Raw genomic sequence first — 25,537 nt, 5'->3', positions numbered from 1 at the left:
TGTGCCCTTGTTGCCAAGAAGGCTAATGGCATTTTGGGCTGTATAAGTAGGGGCATTGCCAGCAGGTCGAGGGACATGATGATTCCCCTCTATTCAGCATTGGTGAGGCCTCATCTGGAGTAGTGTGACCAGTTCTGGGACCCAAACTACAAGAAGGATGTGGAAAAATTGGAAAGAGCCCAGCGGAGGGCAAAAAAAAAAAAAGGGGGGGGGGAGCACATGATGAGGAGAGAGGCTGCTGGAGAGGCGATTATTTAGTCTAGAGAGAGAGAGAGAAGGGGGAGGGGATGCTGCTTGCTGCTGCTGAAAGGGGGGGGGCAAAGAGGATGGATCTAGACTGTTCTCAGTGGTACCCGATGACAGAACAAGGAGTAATGGTCTCAAGTTGCAGTGGGGAAGGTTTAGGTTGGATATTGGGAAAAACTTTTTCACGAGGAGGGTGGTGAAGCACTGGAATGGGTTCCCTAGGGAGGTGGTGGAATCTCCTTCCTTAGAGATTTTTAAGGTCAGGCTTGACAAAGCCCTGGCTGGGATGATTTAGTTGGGGATTGGTCCTGCTTTGAGCAGGGAGTTGGACTAGAACCTCCTGAGGTCCCTTCCAACCCTGATATTCTATGAATATGATGAGTTTCAACTCTACTCAGGGCTAGGGTGGCCAACTTTCTAATGTCAGAGAACTGAACACCCTTGCCCCTCCCCTTCCCTGATGCCCCTCCCCTTCCCCAAGGCTCCACCCCGGCTCATTCCATCCCTCTGTCACTCATTTTCACAGGGCTGAGGATGGAGGGTTTGGGGTGCCGGAGGGGGCTCTGTGCTGGGGCTGAGGGGTTCAGTGTGTGGGAGAGGGTGAGGGCTCTGGCTAGGGCACATGTGGGGGCTCCCGGCTGGGACAAGGGGTTGAGGTATAGGAGAGAGTGAGGGCTCCGGTTGGGGGTGCAAGATCTGGGTGGGGCCAGGGATGAGGGATTCAGAGTGTGTGTGGGGGTTCCGAGCTGGGGCAAATGATTGGAACACCTTTAGCTTGCAACACCTACACACCACTATTCACCAAAACACAACAGCAACCCCAGGTATTTTACATGTGATACATACAATAGTTAAAGCTAAAACAGTGCATATATACGGATTTTTCTTCAGTACAGTTAAAAATTGCAGCTCATCCTCCTCATTCCATCTCAGCATGCAGTGTTTACATTTGCAAGTTAGCTAAATGCTCACACTCCTAGCTACAGTACTACGTAGTGTGCAGTGTTTCAGCAGTCCCAGAATGCTACAACCACCACTGTATATCATAATACATGTGTGATTGTGCCAAATTAGTACAGCCCAAAACAGTGTGGATATATGTATCCTGTATACTATGCTAATGCAAGGACAGACCATGTCATCAGTGTCCCTCTATAACAGTTTAATTGCTTCCTGTACATAAAACATTGGAGATAGTCAGGTCTGAAGCATGTTAGTGGGTCAGCGTGTGAAAGCTATATTTGCTGCTGCCCATGCTGTAATTCTAATGTGGAGACAGAGAGAGAGAGAGAATCTCAGTCTCCAAGCTTAAGTAGGAAGAGCTGTACTTTTAAAAACAGGGTGAGAGCAGTAGGCTCATGAAAATCCCTGTAGTTCAGAGGTTCCCAAGCTTTCCTTATTGTATTCCCCCTTCCAGATCTACCAGCTGCCTCCGCCTACCCCTTACTCTTCTCATCACGGACACTTTGTGTGTTCTTATTAACACTACCCGTGTCTGTGTTCTCATTGGTATATTTTGAAGTAAATTAACTGCTGTATTTTATATAACCAAACTTCCCACAGAGTTTTAAAGTGTCACCTGATTAGCCCATTATCAATGCAATAAATAAAATCCACCATTACATAATTTCTCCTGCACACCCTCAAGAGATGTCGGGGTTCGCCTACCACTGTTTGGGAACCCCTGCCATAGTTCATCCAGCGGCAGACAGACTGGCTCTAGCATATCAGCTAGCAATTGTGATGATGATAATTTACACTGGGTTCCCAAATAGGTTCATTTACTAAAACCTGGCTGTCACACGGAGCTTTGAGTGGAGAAGCCAGTTACTGTATGTGTGAAGAGGTTTCCAAAGGATTAGGATCAGGGAGAGGGAAAGAGAAGAGAACCTCCTTTAAATAACTTGGTATAATTTCTCAGTTTAACTCAGTTTATCCTGGAAGCTGGAAATGACACCTCTGAAAACCAAGTCTAAAGTGTACATATGCACCAGGCTCATATCTGTATATTTTAAAATTTAATTTCTGAAAAACTCTGTGCACTTTTCCATGGTAGGCAGGGGAGAGGTACATGGATGGGGGAGTGGTTGGTTATTCTCGTGGCATGCTACAGATTTAAATCATGACAAGCAAGTATGACAAGATGCAACAGAAGTGGCATTATTAGTATTCTGGACTGTTGTAATCAAGTTGTTACATTACATCTCAGTATTTGAAAAAATCTACCATTTTTGCCCTTGGTTTGGACAATACAGCAACCAAACAACATAGTATAAAACTGGGGAACCTCTTTTGTGAAAGACTTAAAAGATTGGTTTGGGTTTTCATTGTCCTGTCTCTATACAAACGGTTTGTTTTAACAGTTAAGGGATCAGGCTGGCAGTCCTTGACAAGGCCAAATCCAAGTGTCTGTACAGAGAATAGCAAAGGCCAGACTGGTTTTGCGAGCTGTGATGAGCTGCAACAGGAATGGAAGCCCTCTACTTAGTGGAAAAAATGAAGGTTGGTTCAGCTGTGTGGCTTTGACAGACTCCCTGCTACAGGTTTATTTTCCTACCTTAGGGGAAGAAGGAAAAAAACAAGGGGAGAAAGCACAAAAGAAAGAGCGGGGAGACACTCTAGAGGGGCACACAGAGTGGCCACCCACACATTTTAATTATTGATGCAGACAGCCTAAGCAATCTGTAAGCCATATACATAATGTATTTACTTGAAAATCCAGGCAAATCCACATGGTATTATAGAACAAACTACAAGCTGATCTGGGAGCACTGTCTTAAGAACAGAGTAAGCTGTCTCCATGTATTGAAAAAATCTGTTTGACAAATGAAAAGATTAGATTAATGTTAATAATCCTAATGTGCTTGGTGACATTCTTTTTGCCCTAGCAGAGTAGAGAGCACCAGGGTCTTGTTCTACATCCACCAGGTCCATCTTGTGCCATGGGATGGCTTATTTAGAGTGATGCACGGGAGACTGGCTTACCTCTCTCCTGAGCCTTGGTTTGATTATACAATGTTTAGGGATCAACCCGAAAGCAGCAGATGTTTCATAGAGCCAAGTGCCACATAAAAAAACAGCCACTCCTTGAAACAGGTACCAGGCTGTGGGTGTGGGGAGAGAAGGGGAAATGGTGGTAAAGAATCAGAACATCTTTCACTTAATGTAGTATGTATCAGAGGGGTAGCTGTGTTAGTCTGGATCTGTCAAAGCGGAAAAGAGTTCTGTGGCACCTTATAGACTAACAAACGTATTGGAGCATGAGCTTTCATGGATGAATACTCACTTCGTCGGATGTATGACATGCATGCATCCGATGAAGTGGGTATTCACCCACAAAAGCTCATGCTCCAATACGTTTGTTAGTCTATAAGGTGCCACACAACTCTTTTCCGCTTTTAAGGTAGTATGTGCTGCTTGTCTCGAACTGACTGACTGGAACCATGTGGAGAAGAATCAAATGGATTCTAAATAAAACTTCCCTGCAATTTAACAGACAGCATAAGCGGCAGCAGTTAGCATGATCAAATAAAGAATTGTTGCTCACCCCATCCTGCCATTTTGTGTGTGTTTTTCAATTTCAAAGTTTCTCTCTTGCTCATTAAGAAAATATGGCACACTGTAGGGCATTCAATAATTGAGTTATGTGTGTTAGAGAAGGGAGAGAGGGAACAGGTACAGGAAAGACACTTCACTTGCAGCATCCCAGACACGAAATTCTGATTACTAATTCATGCACTGAGCTTTCATTCCTTTGCCCACAGACTACGCTGCAGGCCAGCTCCTTTGCCCTCCGAGTGTGTGGTTGGAATAGAAGGCTGTGCCTTTGCAACGCCCAGATGTTTGAGAGTCCTCCACTGCAGGGCAGAGCCTGTTTGCAATTTTCTACTCAACCGCCAGTATGAAAACACAAACATTCAGACAAACGGACCCTTCACTTCCTCCTAGCTGCTTTTAGTGGTTTCTTTAATCTTTTAAGCTCCTGGGTCTAATCCAGCAGCTGCCATCAAAAGTATTATACAACTTGAGGGCACTGAGGGAGGGGGGAAATACAATGCCTTTCCTGATTTGGTGTTTCTATCCTCCTTGTCATTACAGCATGTGCACATATTTTAGATGATAAATATGGCATATTTCCATGCAACTGTAGATTTAGGCATGCTATCTACTGTACAGATATACCATCTTTTATTTTAATATCGATAGTCTAGTCATAGCTCAGATTTTTATATTTTTATATCTATAAAATATCTGAGATGGCATAACTATATAGCATATGCATATGCAATATGATGGGTAGTGTGGGTATAAATGTATTATATAGACAAATAGAGTGCCACCTCTTCCAAATGTATTGCAACTCTCTCTGTTTGCTGTTTTTCTTGAAGCCGTAATACCTGGAGTACACTGATTGACTATGAATCTCAACTTTCTAAAAAGAACTGTTGCAGAGAAAAGCATGAATAGGGAACCCAAGTGCATCCTAAAAGTCTAAAAAGCAGAAGGCAAATAAAAATAACCTAAAATTCATGATTTTTACATCAATTTTTTTGGTCTGATTCACATTTCTTGAACGTTGGCAATATTGGAATATTATATAAAATGCAAACTATTACCGCTGCAAAAAAGCAACCCCGAGAAGGGGCTGGAGAGGAGAAGCTGCACTGGCCACAGAAGAGAATTCGCCCTCCCAAGGAGCAGCACAGTCCGTGGCTCTCAGAGTTTCCTGTGGGTAGTGTTACTTGCATTCCCTCTCACTTACACCTATCTGGCCCTTAAGCTTACTGATACAATAGAACCTCAGAGTTACGAACACCTCGGGAATGGAGGTTGTTCATAACTCTGAACAAAATGTTATGGTTGTTATTTCAAAAGTTTACAACTGAACATTGACTTAATACAGCTTTGAAACTTTACTATGCAGAAGAAAAATGTTGCTTTTAACCATCTTAATTTAAATGAAACAAGCACAGAAACAGTTTCCTTCCCTTGTCAATTTTTTTTAAACTTTTTTTTTTTTAGTAGTTAATGTTTAAACCCTGTACTGTACTGGCCTTTTTATGGTGTCTCTAATACTGCCTGACTGCGTACTTCTGGTTCCAAATGAAGTGTATGGTTGGTCAGTTCATAACTACTGTATCTGCATAAAATCTTAAGAACAATGCATGCTTCTTAGATACCCACTGTACAAAAGAATTAGTTAACACTCACTAAAAGAATCCTTCATAAAAGGACACATTTGCTGTGCACCAAATTCAATAAATACTTATAAGCAATTAATCCCTTTCAAATTAATTTCAGAAAAGAAAAGAAAACTTCTAGCCTGATCCAAAGACAAAAATCACAAGTCAGGTGATCTACTAAAGGAATGCATTTTCTCTACAGACTCAATTGCACTTATTCCCTTTTGTTCATAAAATAACAGAGCTACTTTAACGGATTCCTGTTACAGGAAAACATCTGCTAAAAGCACACTTTTAGACACAGGTCCCATAGCAGCCATATAATCCCAGTTACAATTTTGGGCTTGTTCCACCAAGTAGGAAATATCTGTTAACATTATTTCAGATGTGTCTATTATGGTGTTTACTAGACTCAGATAGCTCCAAATATGAACCAATGCAGTACTAACTTCCTGAGTCTTTAGGTAATTCCAATGCTTCTGCAGCTGATGATTTCACTCTATTGTTACCTGGGAAAAGCTAACGAGAATCTGGTGATCTTGAACATTGGTTGTGATCAGTGATGCTGTTTTGTTTTTAAGTGCTCTAAGTAAATGTATACAAAATACAATAAAGCCCTCTAAAATAAATACCTGATCAGAGAACACCTTTCCAGAGCACCAAAAAGGCAACATGCAGGAAAGCTGATATGTAAAAGAAACGCTGTTTTTGCACACCATGGTCACCTGTTAAATCAGAGGATTAACTTATGAATCAACTCTTAAACCAGAGCCAGTTTTCCTACCAATGTAAAACAGTCTCGTCAGGTAAAGAGCATACCGGTCACTGAAATGATTAGTACATTCCTGCTGCAGAATTAAAACAAATAACATGACAAATTTAGCCAGATAGTGACTTTTAGAATTTTAAAACAAACCAATAGACTTTTAAAACAAAACGAGCACGCAAATACGGCAGGATAGCCTGCATTGATCAAAAGGGAGCTTGCTGACTTACTGGTCGACACATGAGGGAGAGTATAGATATAATAAAACTCAACTCTGAACAGGAGACCTCAAAGTCAGACATTCCTTAAGGTATGTGTGTCATCATGCAGACAACAGGCAAGTTAAACAACATGCCTCTCACCCTCTCACCACTATGAAATGCCATTTTGGCTCAGGACTGCAATTCAGAATGTTACATTTCACTCCAGGGGTTCTTTGCAGATGTCATCAAATGACATGTGAGTAACTGGATATATACAGAATCCAGACACTCAGATCCACCATGTCACATAACAATGTTGAGAAGGTATGACGCACTGCGGAAGGTTACTGCACACGGAGGCATCACCAAAGAAGCCAGTGACCCTGAGGTAAGGGTTATCACTGTTTTCTCCTCGCTAGCTGTCTCAATGAAATTGAAATCTGTATTAGAAATTAAAACAATGATAAGGACAATGGATTGTTGGCAGGTCCAGAGGACATTTTACTGATCCCAACATCCCAATTCACACTTGCCGGACAACAGGTGGTAACATTTCCCCGTATAAGTTGGGTTTCACTACTCCATCAATTTACAATGTATGATCTATTCACCTTCACTATTATTGTGTTCCTTTCATGCACGGAGAACAAAGGCTGCTTCCATCAAGTTATTCCAGCTGATCGAGTCATACCAGTTTTCCATGCTTATGTCCATGGATGGCTCTGGGGGGAAAGGGATCCTTTCACACCTAAATGACTGGGTCAAACCCACTGAAAGTCAGCTGTAAGCATGAGGTGTCTATCCCACAGTGCAGTTTCTAGCTGCCCTGCCCCAATCGCATAGCAAGGTACATAACGTCCTGAGCTATCTGCATTTTATAGAAGGGAAAACTGAGGCAAGGAGAGGTAAAGTGACTTATCCCAGGTAGGTCAGCAGCAAAGCTGGGAATAGAACCTGGGCCTCCTGAGTTCTCTCCACTGGATCATGCCGCCTCCCATAACATGATTACAATTGAAGCAATATGGGGCTAGGAAACTTGCGCCGAGGATTCCTGCACTGTAAAGTTACAAGGCTTCAGTCCTTACAGCTATCCATTTCTGCATGCAACACCAACTCTACACAGAGGAGCCAGAGTGCATTATTGTTATTACAACACAGTGAACGTTAAACTTTCAGCTGCACGTTTCATTGCTGCACCTCCTTTCCCCCTACCCCCAATGGGTTTTACAAAAACCTGAGTTGTTCTCTGTCTAGAGAGTTGTGTTAATCTAATGTCAGGCTCTGTTCTGTTTTTCATGACAGCAAATTTAGACACAGCAAAATGCAACTAAGCATCAGGACTAATGTGTTTCGGTATCGCTGGTGACACTGCAGTCTTCTTTACTCACCCAGCCTTGAAATACAGAGGCTTGGGAATAGCTCCTTACAAATGACTCAATGTTGTAATTCACTGGTTTCTAAATTCTTGCAAAGCACATGGGAGGGATGGCCCAAAGTAACAGAAGTAACACATCCCCTGTTGTTGTGCCTGTGCTAATAAATGAGGCATTCAGAAGTATTGCCAATCTCTAGACACATTTTTTAGAGAAGAGATGAAGGGAAAGTCAGCCCCGTTTCTTCTTAGCAAGATAAATTGCTGTGTATGTGTGGAGCTTGGATTGCATGATCGAAATGCATACAGTAAATCGACATTCAGTAATAATCAGGCGACACAGAGTATGATTCTATCAGCACGTCTATAAACCTGTACCACAGCAAGCATGATTTTAAATTAATCGGGAAATGCATTTCATATGAAGTATGATATGAATCTTTACTGAGTAGCAAAGAAGATATTCAAAAGAGATCTGATGACTTTTTTAGGGGTCGACAGAGGCTCTCCTGTTCATTTACCTTTAGTACGAATAGGGCAATACAACCATAATCGTAGGAAGTAGAGAACCATCCCAAACTTTGGCACCCAAAACTTGAAATGAAATTAAATGAACCCTCCCCTTTGGGATTTTAATAGTTTCCAAATTAGTTAGTTTGCTATTATGTTTCATTTTATGTAGCTATTTTCTTTTTTATATTGGCTACAATAGAGGCTGCTAACAGCACAGCAAAGATTATCTTGTTCTTAAAACACACACCACTGGGTGGGGGCGGGTGTCAGAGATCTTGTTTCTATTCCTAGCTCTACCATTGTCTTGTCTGAGTTTCCTCATGTGTTTATCCAATTAGGTACCCCTGCAAGTTTCTAGGGGTGTTGTGCATCTTAGGATCTCAAAACACTTCTCAAACACCAATGAACTCAGATGGAAACTCTATAAAAGGGCAAAGTATCACTTCCGGTCTCACCAGCCGCAGGAAGTACTGTTAACTTTCCAAAGAGCCTCTTTTTACAAGATATCCAGGCCAATGCTGCAGAATCAAGAGTCCAGATAGTCCGAATAAGCATTAAAATGACTGGGTCTTCAACCAAACTCAGTCTGCAAACTTTTGAGATTCATCTAACATGAGTCCTGAGTTCATTTTAAAATTAATTCTACCAATATTGAGTGAACTATGACTTCTCTCTCAGTATTAAAAAGGTGACTACAGGAATGAACACCTTTTAGCACCAAATCTTGCCATGAGCAGTGCTGCAAGGTAAGCCTAATTTTTAGTAGTTCTATTTGTCACAGTTTCAGTGTAACTGCATCTGTGTCCCCCCTCCATGGCACCCACTTAAAGATTTCCAGTTGTCACCCTCCTTGGGCAGAGACCCACGTCTCACTTCCTCCTGACCAGGGATTTTAAGTCTGCACAGCTGCCTATCTTGCACTGATATCCCAGCAAGCCAGACCATCTAAAAAGGCCAGCACCTCTGCTTGGCTTTCTCTCCAAGAACTATGACCAATGCACAGGTTACCACATAGGTCTTCCTAAGCAAGCACACTTATTCTGAAGGTAAAAGCATTACAGAGAAAACATTAACACAGTAAAAGAACCTACATGCATATTAAAGCTTACCAGAGATCCCCTCCAACTCCAACAAGCACTGAGATAAGAGTCAGCCCCTCAAACCTTTCTGTGGTTACAAGTTGATAGCCACCTTGGCTCAGAACAAGCACACATGAAACTGTGAGGCACTACGTTATACATTTCGGGCCTCCGATCGCCTGTTTCATGAGGACAAGATCAGAAGACAAAACCTCCCCTCCTCAGAGTAAAGCTTCAAAACTGGGAGGTGGTATATTTGCATACACATCCCCCAGAGATTTCCTGGGAAATCTACTTATCTTTAAAAGTTCATTTTTGTTTGGTACATTGTTTCAAATAGTCCTAGGAAGCGCATAATACTTTCCTACGTTTACATTAGTCATGTCTTCCCCACCCCCTGAGATACTACATACAACGTCACAATACATAAAAACATTTTCATTTTTAATACAATGAACTCCTAAAATACTTAAACTTAATTCAGTAAGGGTTGTCCATGACAGTGCAAAAAAATGCCAGTTCTGTCTCAATGGTTTACAAAAAGCTGCACAAGTCACAGGCTATTGCACATATAACTCAAAATCCTGAGAGATTAGTACTAGAGGACAGGAAATGAAGAAGGACACTGTTCAAAAGGAACAAATGGTAGAGAAGGTTCCTTATATGTCGTCTATTTTTAATAGTGTGTCTGATCCACCACACCTGTATTTTTCAAGTGTTTATAGGGAGTCACTCAGGTCTCCCGAGCTCACTTGTGGGCATATACAGTGGAGGAGTATGCTTGATATGTCTTTGAACGTAACCCCGCAACTGCTTGTTGGAAAACAGTTTCCTTCTCCAGAAACTGTCCTTTACTGTATTGTGTATTAGCTTTATACTTGAGCTATTTATATTCTATCAAGACCATGACAGAAAAAAGAACTCTCCCGGCATCATTTTACAGCATGCATCTGTGTGAAGCCAACGTGTTCTTCTTGTCCCACTCATTATCCCCCTCAAAACTTCCCCAAACTTAACCCCGCTAACTGTGCGCCACCAAAGGCCACAGAAATATATTGAGATGAATAGCAGCATCCACTGCTTTGATGTGGGATTGTTCTTAGTGTCACCCAGTTATATTGTATATTAGAAATGCAGCATGAGCGCACAATCTGCAAAGCCGTCCTAACTCTTAACTTCCAGAGCAGGCAACAGAAGATGAACGTGCCAAACAGGATTGGGCCCCTAACTCTAGCAGCTACCTAAATATTGACGGGTACTCAGGTGGCGCTCACATCTTTCGTGCTCCTTCTGTTTGGCTTTGTCTTTCCTCAGGTGGAGAAGTCAAGCTAACACTAATAGCCATTCTATTTCCTAGTGAATAATCTAGCACAGCCTGCAAGCAACTGGGGGATAGATGAACAAAGAAGGTTAACAACAGCTGCTGCTGCTTGGTATTAAAGGATGCCATCATAATGAAATTATACTATCTCTTTTACTTAACAAGTGTTGTATTTAAAAATAAACCACAGATTTTCTTTGATTTGTGGAGGGCTCTGGGGACTGCTGGGGGGTGGGGGAGAGAACGGAGTAAGCACTTTTATTGGATGTTGATTGCAGAAGAGTTGGCAGACGGACTGAAGGCAATGAATCCCTGCAGAACGAGTGGAAAAATCAGAGGGGCCAGGGGAGTTCTATAACAGAACAGTAAAACTGTCAAAAATAGGGAGATGACAGGCGCTGTATGGAAATCATTTTCCTTGTTAAAAATAAAGTCCAGAAAGTCTGCACATCAAAAAATAGAAATAAATGACATTTTCAGTAGACTGTCAAGCAACGCTGTTTGCCAACATTAAAAGCTCCAGATCTGACCACTCAAACAAGCAACATGAAAGCCTTTCACGTACATGCCATGTCCCCTACACAAAGCTTCCCCCACCCCACCTTTGAGCCAGCTGTTTTTGTCTTCAGAGTAAAATGGATCAAATAATACCGGAGAAAGATAAACTTGAGGTAATCGCTACCACATGAGGGTAGGCAACAGGAAGTGCAGAAAGCTAGCATTCCCCCACATCTTGAATGCAAAACCAGGCCAGCACGTGTCCACTGGAGGCTTTGCTGTTTAGTGTTTAGCTTGAAGCTGCAAATCATTCCCAGAGGTGGAATTTCACCAAAGTTTTAATAAGATCAATATGTACAGAACTAATCCTCCACGAGAATTCAATACATTGGCAGAGAAGAGCAGCATATGGCTAAAGGTGCTGCAAGCCCTCCAGGCCGTTTTTCTAATTGTGGGCCTCACTGGCAGAGACCAACCTCTCTGTCTCTGAAGATTCTCATTAGTAATCAGTGGGGCTTGGTGCAGAAGCAGGGGTCTGCCTGCATGGATTCAATTGCAGGATTAGGACCTATATACACCAAAAAGCACCTACCCACCCAACTCTCTCACTGCAGAGGTCTGGTGTAGCGCCCATTCATTGGTGCATAGGATCAGGTTTCAGGACGGTGGGGGGGGGGGAGAAGAGAAGAGGGAAGATTTAAAGGGCTATGCAAAATTAAACAGCTGGGAGATATTTCTAATATATGAAATGTGCAATGCTCCTGCCAAGCTGTCAGTCTCATATTGACTGGTAGCAGACACTGGATATATTTCGTAAGAAATTATTTCAGTCACCTCAGTGTCCTGAAAAACATATTAAAAATAAAGGTAAGATGAACACTTCTCATTAAGATAAAAAAAGACACCTGTAAAATGTATTTGACAGCAACATTTTAAATTCCAGTTAAACTGAACCTTTTGCCAGAAGTGCCCATCTTCCTAAAAGAGAAATCATGATCTCAGCGTGGAAAACTCATGGAAAACATCTGAGACTAACTACGATAGTGTTTTAATCCTGGTTTCACAATCAGAAAGGCATGGGCATTGTTTAAATAGGTCTTTTTAACACTGAACTTGTCCAGTCTGTGTTCTTACTACTGTTTTCGTCACTGGAAGAAGGAAGAAAGGAGAGTTTTTTCTCCAGTTTTTAAGAAACTCCCACACACAGAATATACAAGAGAAATAACTGTTCAGCAATATAGGTGCAAATGTCAGCAGACTCAAATGCCATATGCAACTGAAAACTTCCCATATACATCTCACTGTTTATTCATTGTCAATAGAAGTGTTGATCTTGTCTGAATCTACTGATGCTGGGTCTGAGGTAAGGCCTCATATTCAGGATAGCAATGAAGCACAGGCTTAACTTTAAGTGTTTCCTTATGTCTCCGAGACACAGAGGCCCACTGGTGGTTCACTATTCTGTGTCAAGCAACTCTTATGCCTGACACACTCACTACACCTAACACACTGTTGTCACAATTGATATCTAAAAGGTATCATTTACTTTATCATTTGAAAGCTAATGACATACTGGTGATTAATGTCCCTGTGAAATGTATATATTAATACTATATGAGGAATTATGGATACTCATTGATATGCTTTAAAGTCCGACCAAAAAGAAGAAAAAGGTTTTCACCTACATAGGAGGGAAGGCAGCTACCTACCTGTCTCCAATGTAAATTAAGCAAGGTGTGACCAAAGAAAGAAAAGTGTATTTACATGCAAGATAAACAAAGCCACCAGGAGGGCAAGTGGAGAAAGATGACTACTTAATCTTGATGTGGGTGGAGACAGCACCTCTAAGATGTCATCCTGCCTCTTGAAGCACGGTCGATGAACTTTGGGAAGATATAAGGAGAGAGAAAGGCATTTTGGCATCCTTCACCTAAAGAGACAAGCACTTTGAGCTGGAACTAGAGGTGCTACTGTACCCCCTGGCTTGAAGTGGTTTTTATTATATATAGGGTTTACAGTTTGATTCAATGGCTCTCAGCACCCCCACTATAAATGTTTCCAGCATCCCTGGTGAAGGGTCACCAGTGTCCCTACCTTTTTTTGAGGGGGGAGGGGGGTGTTGGGGGAGGGAGAATGGAGAAGTGGGCCATATACAGCATGAACATTCCATCCATAATATGGAGGTGTTAACTGTCCCATGCCAGTCACCTTGCATTCACTGCAGAATGACAGTGTCAGCTGGCACACAACAAGAGGCCAAGCCTGTCTCCTCTAGCTAGTCTCTCTGCTGCATTAGCTGGCTTCACATAATGCCACAAAATGTCAGTGCTAAGGTTTGGGGGAAATAAGATCACTATTAGATTAGTTAACAGCTGTATAATTAGTAACGCTAAGCCTCGATGCTTCCCCCGAAACCTAGTTTTTACAGATATAAATAGCTTTGTTAATGATCTCGGGCATCATTGGTTACACTTGAAAGCTTCATCCTTTCCTTGCCTCCATAAGCTGTTTAAAGAAGAGTGATGTCACTCATGGAATGTGACATTCTTCTGAGCATCTTGCAACAACCATAGTCATAATGCTAGCCAATGAAAATGACTGACAATAGGTAAGCATAGAAAAATATTAAACCCACAGCAAAAGAGGGGGGAAAGGAAGTCATTTTAAAATGGACCTCAAAACTCTAGGAAATTATTATATTTTGCACTTTGACAGAGTTTGCAAACATCATTAAATTAAATTTCACAACAGCTCTGTGTGAAAGGGTGACAGGGAAACTTAGGTAAATAGAAGTGAGGTAACTTGCTTAAGGTCACACAGCAAGTTTGTGGTGGAGCTATCTACTCATTACTATGCTTTAGCCACCAGACCAGCACGATTCTACTCCATCCCATTGTGTTATGTGCCATGACGTCAGGTCACAAGAAGATGTTTTCCCTAAATATAATAGTCACACTGCCCATTTAGGAACTAGTACATAAGAAAAGAAATGGTCTCCCACCGTGTTCATACAAATAGCTCTTCAAGAAGAATGAAGGATTCCGAGAACCAGAGTTTACTCACCTAAGCCAACCTTTTCATTTAGCCAATTCTAGTAACAATGCAGAAAAAACAGATTTACAGTCTCTGAACTCAAAATTTCAAGGCAATTTTTTTTAAACCTGTGAGTGAATCCTCAAAAAGCTTGCAAATTGACCATCAACCATTTCTTAATAAAAGCTCTGCACCACATGCACTCAAACCTATAGATTAAAAATATCTGTTGTACACATTTTTGGAAAAATCTCCTGAAAGAATAAAAACTGCAATGCAGCAACAAAATTTATTTTATGTCTATCGTGTAGATTACATACAGTTATAGCAAAGCTTACAGTACGTAAAAAAAATTCCATCATAATTTCTCACCATACTCCAGTACTGTAAGAGCTTCCTTGCAACTTGAAGTAATCAAATAGACCTTTCAAAGCTTCTATCCAGGAGGAGAGCTGGTATGGTTTTAAGGTGGATTAGAAATGAAAAGAACAGAAAATATTACAAAACTGGTGTCTGTAGAAATCTCTGTTTTCTACCACTCTCAATATCCCTCTGCAGTTTCAATTGGATTTGGTGTTCGTTACTTCCTGTCCTGAACAGTCAAGGTATGTTGTTAGACATGATTCAGCTGTGACCACATGCTATCCAAGAAGAGATTACTATTCACAGGCGGGTGATACGTAATTTTAAAATCTTAAAGGATTTGTTTTGCTGAAATATCTTTACTGGATTTAAGACTTTCACCAGTGATTTTGGTGTATTCACTAGTAGTACTTGTTCTTGGGAAAAACAAATCCCCTAAACAGTAGGATTAAATAAAGCATTATCTATAATATTAAATTGTGTTTATGTAATCAGTTGACTCTAGTGTGCTACAATATTTATAATAATTGCTCTTATATAGCTCTTTTCATCAGTAGATCTCAAAACACTTGACAAAGGAATTAAATATCATTATTCATATATCACAGATGTGGAAAGAGGTACAGGGAGGTTAAAGTGACTTGTAAAGTTAGTCAGACATCAAAGGATCAGGGCCCAAATGTGCTGGGTGCTCCGCCAAAATCACAGTAAAAGGAAAATCTGTGCTCCAAATAGCTCACATCATATCTTTGGTGTTTGCTTTGGCCACACAAAGCACAGTGAATCCAAGTGCATCCGAAGAAGTGGGTATTCACCCACGAAAGCTCATGCTGCAAAACATCTGTTAGTCTATAATATGCCACCACATTTGCTTCTTTGCTTCTACAGAGAGACTACAACTAACCCTCTGATCCAAGTGTCTTGTTCACATCAATATTGTTATCACGAATGTCAAAGGATGATGATGAATTATTTGTACTGCAGTAGTGTCTCAGAGCCCCAATCATGGACTAGAACCTCATTGTGCCAGGTGCTGTACAAACACAACACACAAGGAAGATGGCTGCCCCAAAGAGCTTACAGTCTAAATGCAATTCTTTTTCAGAACTTGTGTGAGCTAAACAATTTTCTAAACAAGAAATCTACTAGGCTAGTGATTAGTTGGGCAAAGTAGCAGCCCAGATCACCTGAGACTAAGATGGCAGAAAATATGTGACAGGAAACAATCCTGGACAGAGAGAAGACAGAATAGTTGTTTTCCATCTCTTATTTCAACAATTCTATAAGACTTGCCCTTTCTAAGCGTAACCCTTCTGCCAGGTGGAGCCAGCAGCAACCAGGGCCGGGTTCAATATCTAGGGGTTCCTTTCCATTGATACAACATAGAACCGGCTTGAGCACATACCCAGTAACCTGGGAAATTTATACGCCATCCTTGGGCACCCCTGAGAGGCAATACTTCCCTTCTCGCAAGCACAGAGTCTGAGCGTAGAAAAGAAACTTAATAAAAGGAGGGAAGTAACTCGGTGTTAATTTGGGAAAACACCACAGAGTTCATAAACATAAACCACGAGTAAAAGTCCCACCCCCAAGTAAGTTGGCCAGTGTCCTTTCCCCCTCAGAGTATTAAGTCCAGCAACTCAAAAGTCCCTTTCGCGTGCCCGACCCTTCTCTGCATTCCACTCACAGTCACTGTCCTTGGTGAGTGCAGACCTAGAGTTCAGAGGTGCATCTGCAGAGTTCACCTCCCCCTGGCTGGGGTAAAGAGGTACCTTACTCGCTCTGCTGCTTGTGCACTCACTTGCCGCTCCCCTCTGCCAACCGCCTTCTCGTTGCTCCTCTCCATCAGCTGTCCTGCTGGCCGCCTGTCACCGCTCATCGCGGCTCTCCAACAGCCGCCCTGATGGCCGTTCATCGCGCTTCTCCACTGCACCAGTCACTCATTCACCAGTTGACTAAGTCTCCTTCTGCTGCCACCTGCCTCCCTGCTGTGACCTCTGCACATCAGTCTCTTAGTAATTTTCAGCTCTTTGCAGGCTGGGCAGAAACTCTGCCCCATCTCAAATGATTTCAGCTCTGATTGAGCATTTAACATAACAAAGAGGCTTCTATTGAGCCTATTTAGCTCTATTCTTTGAACAGTGGGGAGAAACAGGTTAAACCAGTCTAGAGAAGACCTTTGATGGGGGTGTGCAGCTGCTTGGCTGGGGATACCTGTCCCCACCCCTCTGACCTTCACAGGGCTCTGATATTCGAGCCCCTGGTTTAACGAGGTTCTTTCAACTGAGGGTGGCCCCTTCATTTGGGACAGGTTAAGCACCATCCTGCTTTCCTGTATTTCTACAATAATTATAACATCGGTAACCATATTTCACTACTCCTGCATTCAGTACTAAGGTGATTTGTACCCAACACCAGCCAAAGTTTATCACTTTGACACCGCTGTATCTGCTGAATATGTAAGCAGAGCATGAGCAAACTATATTTACATTAAACACACCCAAGTCATTTCCCCTTCCCAGCTAGCTGTCAGGGAAGCATTCATTCAGACCCTGCTTACGTAAGAATAAACAAAATGGAAAAAAAATCTGAAAAAAAAATCAATGAAACAGTCATACAGCACAGAGTCACTAGATCAAGATTTCCAAAGGTGGCTAGTGATTTGGAACACCTTAAGTTTTGGGGAGCCCAAATTCAGACCAACTGAACACACAATTGTTTGGGGAGGTGTGGGTGGAGAGGAGGAGGAGGATGAATCAGGCTTTTTCAAGGTGCTTCCACCTGGGCACACAAAATCTCCAGTTGCTCATAGCCTGAGGAAAAACACATACTCAGCCCCCCACCCCCAGCTCCCCCGCAAATGATGGGACACAGATGTGGAAGTTCTGAGCAGGCTGAGACTATCATCTCTGTTTTCCACCTCACCTATCAAATTATCTCTTTCCTCCTGCCCCCAATCCCTTCCCTCCTCAATCTCCTTCCCACTCACCTTTTCTGCTCTTTCCATTGCATCCTAACCAGCCCCAGTTCCCCATCGCACTAAGTACTGTGCAAACACAAACGAAGACAATGAAATCACAGAAGAAAAGCTTGGCATAGAAGGTACTACACAAAGGTAGACCTGCCTGATCAAGTATAATTAGCCTAATTAAAAACACAGTTTAAGTGTTTGTAAGTAGAAATGTGTTAGTGATTTAATTTGCAAAGGGAGTGTTGTTAAGCCAATATACAAAATAAACCTTCCTGTCCCTTCCCCATTTTTAATCTTGTAGCTGGAAAGAGTTGGTTGCATTTTGCTTACTTTGGCAACTTCATAGATTCCTTCATATATAAGCTCAGCAATAAATCAGGACTTTAGGGTTCTCCATATGTTTCGCAGCATACAGTATGTAAACAAATCTCTTTGGTCCATGGGGAGAAAGCAACACACATCCAGCCAAATGTTACAAGCATCGTCCTATGGACATGTGTTGTAGATGGTGCCTGCCAAACAAAAAATTATGTGAACTACCAAACTGGTTAAGGCGACAGAGAAGGTAAGGGGTTATGAGTTCATAGTCAAAAATAATTTATTCTGTGTCTAACATTCAGCACTCTGGGTTCTCCCATCAGTAACACAGACTTTCTAGGTACGCAAAAACCTCATGTATTCTCTACTACTTTATCCAGGCAGCCACAAAGATATGGAGAGTCTGTCACTGGCTCGGTCACATTCCAGACACCTCCTTACCAGGCTATGCCAAGGGAACACCTCATCTCAGAATCTCCTGGCAGAAGGCGAAGACCCTAGACACAATGAAGTCAATGGTAAAACTCCATTGATATCAATGGGGCCATGATTTCACCCAGAGTCTGACACAAATCATGTTTTGTTTCTATTGAAATAGCACTCTTATTCCATTTGGGATTGGGTCCCCATCGCACTAAGTACTGTGCAAACACAAACGAAGACATGGTCCCTGCTCTGCATAGTTTACAATCTCAGACAGCAAGCAACACAGTAGAGAGGTTACAACTAGATTTTTTATTTCTATTGTCAAAGAGCCAGATCATGTCCTGTAAGACCTACATAGGAGGCTCTCTCCTTTAATGAGATGAATGGGGGAGGGGAAGGGAGGATGGAGAACTGGCAACTATCCAAGGGGCATCATCTCAGCATCCTCTGACAAGTTAGGTAACTGGAGCTGTAAAAGACCACTAAAAGAGGCATGCCCAAGAGCCAGAGAGAAGAGCCCCTAACACTAATGTGGGGACCCATCTCCCCCAAAGACAGCCCTGGTCTGTGCGTTTTCAGAGAAGCAGCAGGGGCTAGGGCAGAAACGCCTTCATTCCATGGAGAGAAACAGTTATCTTATTTCAAAGGCCCCTTTGTGTGGGTTTTTCTGCCCGGAAAGGAGGGCAATGAGGCCCATGTATACTCCCCCAACAGAGAAAGGGGGAGGTTGTATGTGTCCTGATTAGCCAGACAAAACTATTACAGTAACTCTGCACTAGATCAAAGAACATATCAACCCAGGGTAACTGCATCCTGTGCTCTTAGAGATGGACCACTTTAGAAGTGGCCAGTAAGCAGATATTAGACACATAAAGGGGTGTACAATAAGGGATCATGAGGGTGGCATGTCTACTTCATTTTAAGTCTGCATAATTAAAAATCCCAGTTTTTATTATCAGCACACCACCATCGGGGCACTGGCAGGCAACATATCACCGCTGTTCTAAGCTGCTGAGGCTCACCCCAAAAAATCATCTGTTAGTACTCACGTGGATGGAGGGGCTATGTTCTGTGCGGAGATGTAATGTGACACACCAGCATCTGGCTGGCACACAAACAAGGCAGGCTTTCATCCTCTCAGACAAAGCTACACAGTGAAAGGAACATTGTTGTCTATTTTTAATGTTTATAATTGTTTGCAAGTCCGAGGATCTAGATGGGAGGAATTTGCTTTTACCCTTCTCTGCTCCAACAGCTCAGTTTCTACATCTAAATCAACTGCCCCAAAACACTGAACATCCGAAGCAAACTAATTTCAATACTTTTGTATTAGTGCTCAACTGCTGCATGAGTATCCATTTGAACTTCAGTAATAGATTTCAGAGAATGGTTTGAAGGGTTAGAAAAGGTATAGTCAAATTGCATATACCTGCCTATATAAATAAAATACTTGAACACACTTGGAACAATTCCCCTTGATTTGCATGAGCTCTGTCAGTGAAATACACTGCAAACAGTTGGGATATGCAACCATGCTTCCTACCATTTTCACCCTATGTTAATTTTCAACAGTGCTGCCTTACAGTGACACCTGTAGGAAGAGAGTGGTGAGAAGAGGGGAAAAAAAGATTTTCCTTTGTAAAAAAGAAACAAAAAACAAAACCAGAAATTTCATGCTGGCCACTGCTTGTCTGTCTGTTTTTGAAGTGTATGGACAGCCTGCATAATTTTTAGCCTCAAACCATGAAAAGGCCTGGAAGGCCAAAAGGATGCATGCATTTGAGACTGCTGAAATGTGCCCTGAAATGAAATTTAATATTTTGATTTTTGCTCATAAAATAAAATCAGGTGCAGGCAAGTTTATTTTCCCAAATCATACACCCAAAATATAGATCTGGTCCAAACCTACTCCTTACTTGGGGACTGCCTTTACTGTTAACATAAAGTAATAACAAAAACTTCACACTAAGGTTTCTCCACAGCTTAGTTGGTTTTAGGGGTTTCCCTTGAAGACAACCCTCTGCCTCTGACCCCATTTCTTTTCCATCAATGTGACAGATACAAATATTGTATTATCATTCGGTCTAGAATAAGTAAAACCAACCTGATCTGACACCAGGGTTAGTCAGTAAAATTGCTCTGCATGTTTCTCCAAGGTCCTAGACCTTATACCTTACCACAAAAAAAAAGTTGGAATGAACAGTACCAAGTAAATTAAAAAAAAAAAAAAAAAAAAAAAAAAGGTACCAGGTCAGAACATGTGGAAATTCTTTACGTTATTCCCGTCTTACAGCATTTAGGGTGCAATCCAGACCAGTGAGGGGTTGCATTACCACCTACCCTATAACCCTGCTACTTTAACTCCCTGCCTGAGGCGTTGACAGTCAGCAACAAGCATGCACATCACACTCGGAGTACGTGTATAACAGCAACCTGGATCCAGCAACTCTGAACCCAGTAGCCTGCCAGGAACACAGCAGTCACACTCCCTGGTCTCTACCAGCTTTGGTTACTACTTGCAGGCTGTCCCCAACATGCTCCCAGTTCTCAATTTTCCCAATTTTGTACAACAATGTGTGTAGAGTGTGAATATAGAGTGTGAATACAGGGTGTTTACAGGTCCAGTGATCATCCAGTGCCTATATTCCACCAGCCACCCAAAGAAAACATTCAAATCTCCAGCAATTGCTCCAATGCACTGTCCCCTAGGAAGGGGCCCTTCTTCGATATAGATGCATTACAGCAGGTGTTGATTCCTGATTAAGTACGGCTCTGCCAGAACACAAAACCATGACTCAGCATCAGAACACAGGAAATGTTCCTGGATGTTTGGTTAGTCAGAATATTGGGCCAGATCCTCAGCTGATGTAAGCTGACATCACTCCATGACTTCAATGTAGCTAGGCCAACTTACCATAGCTGAATGTGTCTGCTTACGCTCAGTGTGGATGTTTTTCTTCACGGTCAATAAGAAAAAAACATACATGTGTATATTGACAAACAAAGCACTCAAGCCAAATCTGAGCTTTCTTTTAAAAACAAAAGTTTCTAACTCTGACAGCTGTGGAGTGTGAGCCTCTCTGGCCACCCATGCGCCTAGGGGCTGCAGGGACCTGGCGGCCATTTCCTGGAAGCCGCGGTAAGCACCGCCGAGACACAGCACCCCAACCCCCTGCCCTAGCCCAGAGTCCCCTCCTGCACCCAAACTCCTACCAAAGCCCAGTGTTGAGCCCCCTCCTGTATCCCAAACCCCTCATCCCTGGCCCCACCCCAAAGCCCACACCCCCAGCTTGAGCCCTCACCTCCCTGCACTCCAATCCCCTGCCCCAGCCGAGAGCCCTCTCCTGCACCCCAAAGCCCCAACCCCTCAGCCGCAGCTGGAGCCCCTTCCTGCACCCCAAACCCATCCGCCAGCCTGGTGAAAGTGAGGGAGGGTGGGGGGAGAGCGAGCAACGGGGGGCGGGGGAATGGAGCAAGCCTGGGCGTGGCTCCAGAGAAGGGGTGGGAGAGGGATATTCGGTTTTGTGTGATTAGGAAGTTGGCAAACCTAAAGGCGAGGGAGAAAGGGGTTGGGTGGGTGTTTCCTGACCCATAAAAAAAAAGTTATATTCCTAAAAACTCTACTGTAAACTTATATGTTTTCCACATGCATCCAATTTAAACTAGTCAGAGAAATCCAAATTTTAGTTCACACTGTATCCACAGCAAACTATATTTACATGAAAAAACTCTTCTTGCATATGCCTCCTAGGACAGTACACACATATACTCTCTATTTTTAAAATACACACACACACACACACACACACACAGTATTTCCCACTCAAAACACTTCATTAACTTACTGTTAAGTCTGTAAGTAAACAATTCCATATTAAAATATATATGATTAACTTGTCCATGCTGAGTTAGATTAATTTTATTGCCTTTGTGTGTCACACGATCACTTTACAATACTGACATGTGAAAATGCACATTATATATTCCAAACTTTATACCGACCCACAAGACAAACTCCTTCAACATAAATATAACTAATATGTGGGTATTGTCTGCTATGTAATGTACAGAATTAATGACATATGTGTTACATATGCTTAAAGAGCTTGCAAATGTGTTTTGTGGTTCAGTTAAGTTCATTATTTGAATATAAGATGTGAGTTTTCACGTTTCATTCTATACTGTTATAAGTAAATTCTGTTAAAATGAAATTGTGTGCACACAATCTACAAACAGAATACAGTATACTAAAACACACTGGACTGGAAACACTCGCCAAGAACGTATTTTGCTCCCATCTACAATCATCAGTTTACAACGTAGCACTCAAGTCACTTTTAGAGCTTACTGCTAACATTTTTACTTCATATGCATCTATGTATGACGTAAGAAGTTCAGTGTTCATATGCACTTCCAGCTATGGGAAAAAATGCACAACCATTGCCACCAAAAGCAGGATGAAGAAAATTCAAGGAGAACTAATAAAAGAATTGAAAATAAACCAGGGCTGTCAAGCAATTAGAAAAATTTATTGCGATTAAACACGCTGTTAAACAACAATAGAATACCATTTATTTTAAATATTTTTGGATGTTTACTACATTTTCAAATACATTAATTTCAATTACAACACAGAATACACAATGTACAGTGCTCACTTTATATTTGATTAAATATTTGCACTGTAAAAACAAAAAATGTATTTTTCAATTAACCTCATACAAGTACTGTATTCATAAACAAAACTTGTTTGTCTTAGTTATTGGCAGAATAAGGAATAGGACTGAGTGGACTTGTAGGCTCTAAAGTTTTACACTGTTTTGTTTTTGAGTGCAGTTGTGTAACCAAAAAACAACCACCTGCATTTGTAAGTTACACTTTTACGATAAAGAGATTGCACTTCAGTACTTGTAGGAGAATTGAAAAATAGTATTTCTTTTGTTTATCACTTTTACAGTGCATATATTTGTAATAAAAAATAATATAAAGTGAGCACTGTGCATTCTCTATTGTAACTGAAATCAATATTGAAAATGTAGAAAAACATCCAAAAACATTTAATAAATTCCAGTTGGTATTCTATTGTGATAAGTGGGATTAATTGCAATTAATTTTTTTAATCACAATTTTTGAGTTAATCACAAGTTAACTGTGATTAATTCACAGCCCTAAAACAAACCTTATCACATTGCAGAAAGGGAAAAGAAGACCAGTAGTGGCAAAAGACAGAGGTGTAATACCAACAATGCACAGGTAAAGAGCAGAATTCCATCTTCAAAAATTCAAAGCCCGAAGGCAATTATTTTATTCTAAAAACTTTACAAAATATATGCCAGGCATGAAGACGCTGCCTCTGAATTGAAAATAGGGCTTTGGAGCTCTGCTTTCTAAATAATTACTTGATTAGATTTGAGTACATCTCATTTTTGATTTGCAAAAGACTTACAAGATGCAAGAGGAGAACAGAGATGTTTAATTGCTAATTATATTGTTGAGCCATGTTTCAAGTTTCAGCATTAGCATCTCAAGGTAAAAGAACACTACAACCCTTTAAAAGATTTAAAACCTTTATTTCAAATTATCTTTTAATATATATTACTGTTGTTTCAGTTTCCTTTGAGTCATTTGTTTTTAAAAGGTCTTTGCTTGCATTCACCATACATTTCAAAGCAACAAGTGTAAAACAACTCCTCGTTACATTGCCTTGTATCAAGGAGGACAGCAAATCACTGAGCACACTTTAGTTCATCAGTCAAGCGTGGACTCCTACACACTACATCACAATTTTCAGTGACACAAAGGCCACTTTACACCACTCTAACACCCTTGAAGTGGGTAGAAATGGTCCACTGAGACTACCTTCTGCTAAGGAGGCCTACTCATCTGGTATAAAGGATCTACACCAGCTCTGCTTCTATGTGGTGCACTCCACCAGAGCTATTGTCACCAAAGGAGCCATACTAAGCACGGCATAAAGTAGAAGGGCCTTTATGCAGCTTTCACTTGAACCAGGGCTGGACAGGACCCTGACTATTTTGAGTACACAGATAACTGAAAGCAATCACTGTCCTTCCCCTCCCTGTGTTCCTGCCCCAAATGCAAAAATGGAGTAACGGACAATTGGGACCAATGTAAGAAATGGATAGTACTAAGAGAATTTAAGGTGGGTAGAATGCAATTATTTATAAATGAATTTACCTCGGACGTTGGGTCTAAAACCTACCTTCTTGTGAAAAGTGTCTTTGGCTAGTTCCTGATAGAAGTGCTCAGACATTCAGTCTTGCATTGAAATCTAAATACAGTGCTTTCAGCCACAGAATGCCCCCTACACCTGTGTCTACACTTACCTCCAGAGCGATTGATCCAGTGGGGGTCAATTTATCGCGTCTAGTGAAGATGTGATAAATCGACCGCCAAGCGCTCTCCTGTCGACTCCAATACTCCACCGGAGCAAGAAGCGTAGGCGGAGTCGATGGGGGAGCATCAGCAGTCGACCTACCGCAGTGAAGACACCACAGTAAGTAGCTCTAAGTACGTCGACTTCAGCTACTCTATTTTCATAGCTGAAGGTGTGTAACTTAGACCAACTTAGCTCACCCCTCACCAGTGTAGACCAGGCCTTAGACTCCGAGAAAGGGGAAAAGGGGAGCATACCAATCCAAGAAAACACAACCACCACTTTTAGCAACAAGACAACTGGGTTGTCTCCTCTCCATTCCTTTAGGTCTCCCATCCCAGTACAAATCAAGCTTGAGCCCATTTAGCTTATGACATCTAACAGCACAAGCGGTACGTATGCGTTCATTGTTAATTAGCTGCTCATTTTGCTGGCTTTTTCCAATGATTCACACATCTAATGAAAGCACTTTTCACTGCATGAGAAGATTCCTCTAAAGATTCCAAATGACTTCCTACCTCTCTGTTAAATGTAAAATTCTGAAGATGTGTTTTCTGCTTCTTCAAATTTTCATTCTTAGGTATAACAAATTCTCTCTCTCTCTCTCTCAAGCTCTCTGAAAGACTGAGGTCAAAAGTTCAGCTGAAGAAATTAAATGGAAATCTCCAGGTTTTCAGATCAGCATCTCTATCAAACTTAATATAAGTAATGTTTATTTTGTGTTACAAAATCCATATACTGATTCTGGCTCCTGGTATATCAAATTATTAATAAAGGAATAAATATGCAGGGCTCAGTTCTTTAGGAAAAATACACATTTCTTTTGTGCACGGGCCTGGAATCTTTTA

General features: G+C 41.6%; 1 protein-coding gene across 15 annotated transcripts in view; it reads right to left on the bottom strand.

Annotated features, from left to right (window-relative positions):
• AUTS2 (activator of transcription and developmental regulator AUTS2) overlaps positions 1–25,537 on the bottom strand; it is a 1,174,081-nt gene that overhangs the window by 624,875 nt on the left and 523,669 nt on the right. The gene's annotated exons all lie outside the window — the stretch shown is intronic.

The sequence above is a fragment of the Mauremys reevesii genome, linkage group 20 (assembly GCF_016161935.1).
Source record: "Mauremys reevesii isolate NIE-2019 linkage group 20, ASM1616193v1, whole genome shotgun sequence".
Lineage (NCBI taxonomy): Eukaryota > Metazoa > Chordata > Testudines > Geoemydidae > Mauremys > Mauremys reevesii.
Note: the sequence above shows the minus strand (reverse complement) of the source record. Positions and strands in the feature narration are given on the sequence as shown.